A 9,514-nucleotide genomic window follows, 5' to 3' on the forward strand; every position below is an offset into this window, starting at 1 on the left:
TTGCCAGGCTTCAACTAGGTCATATGGTGTCAATATAATTGAATATTTGATGAGTTCTAGGTAAAGGTATATGTGTTCTTTAGATGAGTTTCTGCTAATTAAAATTGACATTAATATTAGTTATATATTATCAGTTAATATGCTTCCTTTTGCATATGTTTACTTGGGTTTATATTGAAATGGTGTTATTTTGTGTAAGAGTATGGATAAAACATGGATGCATGCTGATAGAAGGTCTGTGGAGTATGAGGAGGGAGTTGAGAGTTTTTTGAGAATTGGATTACAGAATGCTACCAATCCGAAGTACATCCATTGTCCTTGCTTGAAATGTGTAAACTTGAAAAGGTATACCGTTAGAGTGATTAGGGAGCATCTATACTTTAATAGTTTTGACACAAGGTATGCGAAGTGGATATGGCATGGTGAAGTTGCTGGTTGTACAAGTAGAGATAAAAAAAACGAAAGAGAACCTAGTGTCTGTGGGTCCGAAACAGTAAACATGTGCGAGAGTGCCTTTGATAATTTCAATGATAATCCATACGAGTTTAGTCATTATGTTGATGAAGGATTGAGACCCTTATATGATAATTGTGTGAAGTACAACAAGCTATCTGCATTGGTTAGACTATTCAATTTGAAGGCAAAACATGGGTGGTCTGATATTAGCTTTTCTGAACTGCTAGTTGCTATTGGTGATATGCTGCCAAAAGGTCATGTGCTACCCTTGTCTATGTATGAGGCCAAGAAGACATTGTCTGCTTTAGGAATGGAGTATGATAAGATTCATGCATGCCTAAAGGATTGTATTTTGTATAGAAATGAGTACGAAGATGAAAGTAGGTGCCCCAAGTGTGACCTATCTAGGTGGAAATTAAACAAGCAAGGGATTGAGCAAGAAGGGGTTCCGGCAAAAGTCTTGTGGTACTTTCCACTTATTCCAAGGTTTAAACGAATGTTTAAATGTGGTGAGACATCAAAGGATCTTACTTGGCATGCCGATCATAGAGTCAACGATGGCATGCTACGTCATCCAGCTGATTCTCCGGCTTGGAAGTTGGTTGACCATAAGTGGCCAGATTTTCGAAGTAAGCCTAGAAATCTAAGGTTGGCTCTTTCGGCAGATGGGATCAACCCACACAGTTCCTTAAGTAGCCGATATAGTTGTTGGCCCGTCATCTTAGTGACGTATAACCTTCCTCCATGGCTTTGCATGAAGAGGAAGTTTATGATGTTAACTCTTTTGATTTCCTGTCCTAAGCAGTCAGGAAATGACATAAATGTCTATTTGCAACCATTGATTGATGATCTAAAAGCATTATGGAATGGAATTGATGGGGTGTATGATGGGTTTAGAAAAAACACATTTACCTTGAAGGGTGTACTCTTGTGGACAATCAATGACTTTCCCGCTTATGGTAATTTGTCGGGGTGCACCGTTAAAGGGTATAAAGCGTGTCCTATCTGCGGTGAAAACACGGATAGTGTTAGGCTGAAACATGGTAGGAAAATCAGTTTTCAAGGCCACAGAAGGTTCTTGCCTTGCCAAGCCACCATCCATATCGGAAACAAATGACAGCGTTTAATAACAAGCAGGAATTTGGTTCTGCTCCTAAACCTCTAAGTGGAGAGGAGGTCTTAGCTAAAGTGTCGGGTATCAATTGTATTTTCGGAAAGCAACATGTAAAGAGCAGCCTAGGTGGTGAAACTCATGTTCCATGTTGGAAGAAAAGGTCCATATTCTTTGACCTTGAATATTGGAAGTCTCTTCACATTCCGCATTCTCTAGATGTTATGCACATCGAAAAGAACGTGTGCGAGAGTGTTATTTGAACCTTACTAAACATTCCAGGAAAGACAAAAGATGGGATTGCTTCCCGTCTAGATCTTATGGAAATAGGGGTACGACTTGACTTGGCACCCGAAGTTGGGCCGAAAAGAACCTTTCTACCTGCTGCTCCATATACACTGTCTAGGGGTGAGAAACAAGCATTGTGCAGATCTTTGATGGGTATAAAGGTCCCAGAAGGTTACAGCTCGAACATAAGAAATCTAGTATCCATGCAAGAGTTGAAACTATTTGGTCTTAAGTCCCATGATTGCCACGCCTTGATGCAACAATTGTTACCAGTAGCCATACGTTCGGTGCTGCCCAAGCATGTGAGATACGCGATTACTAGGTTATGTTTCTTCTTTAATGCCTTATGTAATAAAGTGATTGATGTGTCAAAGTTGGATAAAATCCAATCAGAACTTGTAACGACATTGTGTTTGTTGGAGAAGATCTTTCCACCTTCATTCTTCGATATAATGATTCACTTAACCGTGCACCTTATTAGAGAGGTTCGATTGTGTGGACCGGTCTATTATAGATGGATGTATCCATTTGAAAGAGGCATGAAAGTGCTAAAGGGTTTTGTAAGGAACTGTAACCGTCCGGAGGGCAGCATCGCTGAGAGTTATATAGGTGAGGAAGCTGTGGAGTTTTGCTCCTAGTATTTGTCTGATGTAAAATCAGTTGGAATCCCGCCTTCGCGAATGGTCAACCAACCTTTAGCAGACCTATCTCAGGTGCTAAGGTACAATCAGTCCACCGTGAAGACTGGGAGCAGGCACACCGTTGTGTATTGGAGAATGCTAATGAGGTCGACCCTTATGCTGAGTAAGTTACATTTTATCCACCACTAACACTTATAGAATAACTAAGTTACTAACACTTATAGTAAGTTACAATTGGTTAAATTTTATGAAATCTATTTGCAGATTACATAAGGCTTACTCGAGTGACTTGTATAAGAGTAAAAAGAAGAGTGAAAAGTGGATGCTAGATGAGCATAACCGCACGTTTATCTATTGGTTACGTGACAAGGTATTATACTTTTAATTACCCTTTCAATGCACTTACCCTTTGTAAACGTTTGGTAATAATTAATATATTTTAAAAGTGTTAATTAATCAGTAATAATTAATATAGGTGGCAGATGAGATAATCAGTGGATCGAATGACATAACACCCTCATTGAGGCGACTAGCTCAAGGGCCACCTATGAGTGTGCTTAAATACGAGGGTTATGAGATAGGGGGATGCCATTATCACACAAAGGCGCGTGACATGGTACGTTCTGTCCAAAACAGTGGGGTGAGCTTGGTGGCAAATACAATGCAGGTGGCGAGCGCGAAGGATAAAAATCCAGTTTACGCTGATATGGCTTTCTATGGGGTTATCCAAGAGATTTGGGAGCTTGATTATAACGGTTTTCAGGTGCCTTTATTTAAGTGTGAATGGGTAGAGAACAACAAGGGAATAAAAACAGATGAATTAGGGTTCCTTTTGGTAAACTTGAATAGGATAGGTCACAAGAGAGACGTATTTGCTTTGGCTGCCCAAGTGAAGCAAGTCTTTTATGTAGAGGACCCACTTGACTCTGGCTAGTCAGTAGTGCTTGCAGCCCCGACTAGAGATTATCAAGATGGTGCACAAGAGGATGACTTAAGGGACACGGGTGTTCACGCTCAATCCTTTACTGAAGGAATACCATCTGTCGAGGAATTTGATGATATACTTGGTGATGGTGATAACACTTACAAGAGAGATAATTGCGAGGGCATATGGATTGATCACTCAAGAAAACAAAAACCATAATCCATGCATTTTTTTGTCATGTAATTTGATGCTAATTTGTAATTTAATTTGCATACTTTCTACTTTAATTTCTTTAATTTCAAGAATGATTTGTATTTTTTTTAGGCTGTTTTCCTTGTATATTTTACCAAGTTGAATATTTCATGGCTTACTTACTTAGGCTATTTTCCTTGTATTATTTACTAAGTTTACTAAGTGTTAGTATTGATTAATTAATAGAGGTGAGAGGCTTGTGCTGTCCTTGTGTATATCCATGCTTTCTTATAGATGTGTATACCTTGTGTTAATTTCCCTTATAGAGGCTTACTGATTTAGGCTGTTTTCCATGACTTACTTATGTATGTACTGTAATTTTTGTTTTTAATTACACAGTTTTGCTACAGTTTTGATCTTCGAGTAATGGCAACACCGAAAGGCAAGAAGGGAAAAAGAAAAGGCAGGGGAACACCAAAAGGAAAGAAAGGTGCAGTGTCCACACCAAAGGCAACCAAAGTCCCACCTACAGATGAGGAGAATGTGGATGCCAAAGCAAGCTCAAGTTCGAAGCAAGCAACGATTACTACTGCTGATAGTAGTTCCACTCGGGGAATAACACAGATGCACCATGTAATTGTGAAGAAAGCTTTAGGCCGAAAAGTTCAAGTGCAGTATAATACACATGGTGTACCGGTAGGAGAAGCTCGTCAGACTTTAGCTTCATACATAGGGGTTAAGGCGAGGACCACAGTCCCTATTATTGAAGAAAGCTGGCCGAAGGTGGATAAAGACTTTAAAAAAAAATCTGGGAGGATGTTGAGGTATTTCAGCTTCATTTTACCTATTGTAACCGTTAATTTGCTGCATGTTTATCCTGAGGTATTTGCTGCATTTTTAATGATTGTTTGTCCTCATTAACCCTAAATATAGGCTGCCTTTGATCTTCCCTCTACAAGCCAGAAGATGGTGCTGTCTTCAGCTGGCATTAAGTGGAGAACATTCAAGACTAACACTACAAGAAAAATGTCGATAGATATCAGTCGTGGACTGATATCTATTTGGGTAGCCGTCTGATATAGCGCGTCGTGATATCTAATGTATGGTATTTTAGATATCAGTTTTAAACTGATATGTAAACATTGTTTATTATATCATTTTTCTTTTTCAACCTGATATCCTAAATACAAAATGGATATCCAATTTGATATTATTTCTGATATCTATAAAATCCAAGTACCAACAGGATTGGTCAATAGATATCGTATTGGATACTAATACTGACATATAACTCGATATCAATATCAGGTTTGAGGTAGAATATGATATAAAACTATAGTATCAATATCAGGTCTATAGTAGAATCTGATATATATAATCTTGATATCAATATCAGGTATGGAATAGGTTCTGATATCTAAATATTGTTTTTATATCAGATCTAAGAAAGAACCTGATATCAAAGCGTTATAAAATATCAATTATTAGTCTAAAACTGATATCGTTTAGTATGTCGATTTCACAAAAGAAAATTGGAATACAACTTGCTATATCAGTTTTTTTTCACCTAAAAAATGATATGAATACATAAATTTGAGCCTGTACATAAATTTGTGCAGCCATAAAATCTTCCATGCATTCTCATTCCATATATTTCAATAATCACCAATAACAATATTCAAAGCTGCCTACATGTACATAATCACCAATAACAATACAAATATCCAACAAGATAACCATATATATATTTTTTGTTTTGTAGAGGTCTAAACATATATACCATGCCACCAGCCTAATAACTAAGGCAATATTGCCTAAACCCTGCTTGTTAAGACCTTTACAAAACCAAAACAATGTACCAAACGCTGCCCACATGTACAAAATAACATGACAGCACCTAGCCTAATTAATCTGCAAATCAGCACTATGTCTAGCTAGCTAGCTAGTTCTATCTTCAATTCTGCCATCCTTTACAAAATAGTCATGGCAGCATGTATGATCTAATTAAAAGCGCGCACCAAATCTTCAATCTTCTTCCATGCTTTACAAAAAATGAGCATGCACGACAGCTTTCTTCTATCCACAAAAAAGGCAAAATGCACACCACCTACCAATTAACTTGTCGGTCTAAAGATAATTGTTCAGAAAATCTCCCCATTCCACACGCAACTCATCTATTTGATCTTGTGTGTATCCGCTTCGCTTGGTCTTCATATTGGACCACTGAAAACATCAAAGGAACATATATTCTTTAATTTAATCACAAATTCATTGATCTCATAAGTTCTATATATATACTGAATACATGCATGCCTTATTAATCTCAATTTTCAACTAAACATGCATATGCATAAAGAATAAAAGCAAGTCAGAGTAGTTGAATGGACAATAGCAGCACTAGAAAATGAGTTGCTGCCTAACAACCCTCCCATTTCCTTGCTTCATGCATATGTGTGCTTTTAAGAAAATTGCTTATCCTTGAAAAGAGACCACACTATAAGAAAAGCACCAAATATTCCTTCTCCCTGTAGTTGCAACCCTGTTTCAAATTAATAATATATAGTAACAATATGACACAAAGCAGCAGAGGTTCTCAGAGGTTCTCCACTCTAACTTTCACATTAATTTCAAATACCTCTCTCTCAAACATCAAAGATGCAGTTTCTCCAAGTTGAACTTAGTCAAAAATTTGGGTATGCATGCATGCAGTTTCTACATTGTTTATTGAACCACTTAAAGGATAAAAGGCAGATCAGATTATTCAATTGCATATATTACAAACCATACTTTTAAGTATTTAATCCAAATGCATGAACAACACAAACGCAATACAATCTAGCTTGGGTAGATATTTTTTTTATTAATTGGAAATCTGACCTTGGTCGCATAATCAAGGTTGGTATCCTCAATAATTTCCTTCATGTACTGCATCACATAGTAACCACACTCAACACCACCAGGTTGCTTTGGACACTATGCATGATATATCCAAAAAAATGGCACATAGTTAATATTCAAGCCATATGCATATGTGGACTTGTCAGACAAATAAAATTAAGGTTAATGACATTAAAGGTTGAGGACTTACGAATAGATGCCTCCACTGGGGCGTTTTCTTATTTGTCCTACCCGTGAGTCCATTAAAGTGTCTAATAGCACTTAATCAACAAAAATTGAAAATTTTAATTATATGTCTTGAAACAAAGATGGTATATAAATCTGGGGAAAAAAAGAGTGGTTACAATGAATCAAATAAAAGTAAAGTCTTACTTGTTGACAATTGCCATCCACTCTTTGTCATGGGTTTGCTTCGGAAGAGGGTCCATGATAAAAACTGCATCTTTATCTTCATTGATAATGGTCAAAATCCAGTGTGCCCTTGAAAAGGTTAACATTAATCAGCAAGTACAATCTGATTTGCCCATATGAAAACAATTTGCTTTAAATTAATCAATAGATAAGTAATTTCAGAAACTTACCCAGAATTGTATGGAAGTAAAAAAACACGATCTGATTTGCCCATATGAAAGCGATCTGCTAAATATTGTGATCGCTGTTGTGAGTCGCCTACTCCAAGTGAGATGCGCGAGGGGTCCACAAATGCAACCATTTCTTCCATGTGTGAGTTCAAAACCTTTTCATATAGGTGCCTAATTATTTATTTCAATTAGTTCATATCCTACCAGCTACTAGATCATAACTTAAATATTAGAGAAAATACTCATTGAATCAGCAAGCACAATTACCTCATGTAAAGCACGATGCACGTGGCCGATAATTCTTGCATCTCCATGATGGAAGTAATGTCCTCTTTCAAGATGTATAGACGTCGGACATGCCCAAAGAATTCTTCCTCTAAATCTGCTGCAATAGCTCTTCCACTTGTGGCCATCGCGTCACACGCAAAACGATATAAGGCCTTGCAATTCGGAGGCACTCGCTTGCCAGCTTCTGATGTCTTGAATAACTCTTTCCTTATGACAGGATCCTGTTTTTTTTGTTTCTAGGGTGTTAAAAAAAACAAGCAACACTCGTTAGAATAATAAAGATACATTATAAGGTCCAAAAACTTATAGAACAGTCAATAAAAGACTGTAGGCACTGCCATGTATGTCCCAAACAATGCCCACATATAAATTAGATTAATCCACAAAGCACAAATTACAAGAGACAACAATATAAAATGAAGTGCTCCTATTTGCAATTGCAGTGTGCCAAAAAAGTTAGTTGCTAATTTTTTGACGTACTTTCATGGATTTACTGCTAATAGGATAGCTGAACTCTAGCATAGAAGCTAATAACCCTTCCAAGACTTCAAAAATCCTTCCCTACACTATATAAGGATTTGGATAACTTGTATACAAAGAAAAAATGGCTAGAAAGGTCTGCCTTTAATGAGCTCATATAGGTTTAAGGCTTTGTATTCAGTTTTTAGTTGATGCTTTAAATCCAAACCCACACTGACCCAAATGGAACTATACATGCTGAGCATCAACCATTTAGTGACCCATCATTCAGCTTTATGTAACACCCACTACACAAACCAAGCCAAACTTATAGAACAGTCAATAAAAGATTGTTTTAAGACTGTAGGCAAACATTTTTTAAGGTATGTTTTTACAAGTACGTGTTCACAAGATTATCATAATGGAAAGAGGGATCGAGAGCAGCTACCTTGACAGTTTCTGCAATATCGACCTCTTCAACCTCCACTACTTCAACATCAGCAGCTTTCTTTTTCACCTCGACATCCACACCCTTAGCCTTGTCCTCATAAACACAGCTTGCTTTATCTGACATCAAACATTGGCCTGCAGGTACCATCTTTGGTGTAACAGGTGAATCACCACGTTGTTTCTTCTCTAATATTTCAAGCCTCTCCAAAAGCCCCTCACGGTCCTTCAGAAACATTGCAATCAGCTCTTTCTTTGTAATTATCTCCCTCGGTTTTTTAGGTATGTTGAAGTACACATGAGGGTTGACATTCCCACCTACTGCTCTGACCCTACCAGAATGCTCAGGTGTGTTCAAAGCCATTGTCAGCACATCATTAGCACCCTCAACCTTCAACTCTCCATTTTTCTTCTTTTCCAGCAAATCATCCTGACATTATAATGCATAATTTAAATAATTATCAATGAATAAGCAATGGCAGTCATGTATAAGCACAATGTAAATCCTTACAATGATATTCACTACTTCAGAAACTTCCTCATCCAATTTCCCATTAGAGTCTTCTCGTGCCCTCTTCCATAGGACTGAACGGTCGAGGTCATCCTCCCCAAAACTTTCTTTCCTCTAAGTTATAATAAAAATAATGCACAATTTATAAGTTTATAATTAAAACCACTAAAAGATGAGGCCTTTATTAAAAAAAAAAAAATATCAGAACTTGTGGGCTTATAAATAAGGCAAGTGCTGCCAACAGATGGATTGTTAAGAATCTTACCAAAGTCTCCTTCAATCCAATGTAGCCCTTCCGTGAAAGTTTATGATGATACTTCCTCTTGAGGGTTTTTTGACGTTGAACCTCGTGTTTTTCCTACAATTAAGACAACACCATATTGTCAAATAAAGTACCTACCAGTCAGTTAAGTCAAAACACATAAATCTAAATTTCATACATATATAACATACCATAAAGGACTGCGTAACCCTGCCAGCAACAAACTGATCCCAATGGACTTGCTCGATGCTTTTATACTCCTTTGGTGGTGATTTTAACATCTTCTCATCATTTATGAATGGGAGAATGTATTTGCGTGTCAGCATAGTCTTGAATGTTCTCCATTTGATGCCAACGGACGACAAAACATGTTTCCTGCTTGACGGGTCCAGCTCAAATGCACCCTACATCAAGTGGATCATTAAAATAAAGCACATGGTTATCCACTAAATAAA

General features: G+C 37.3%; 1 pseudogene; it reads left to right on the top strand.

Annotated features, from left to right (window-relative positions):
- The first annotated feature begins 202 nt into the window (after positions 1-202).
- On the top strand, positions 203-2,663 carry LOC147291767 (uncharacterized; annotated as a pseudogene).
- The last annotated feature ends 6,851 nt before the right edge of the window (positions 2,664-9,514 follow it).

Source organism: Dryas octopetala, chromosome 3 (genome assembly GCF_963921425.1).
Source record: "Dryas octopetala chromosome 3, drDryOcto1.1, whole genome shotgun sequence".
Lineage (NCBI taxonomy): Eukaryota > Viridiplantae > Streptophyta > Magnoliopsida > Rosales > Rosaceae > Dryas > Dryas octopetala.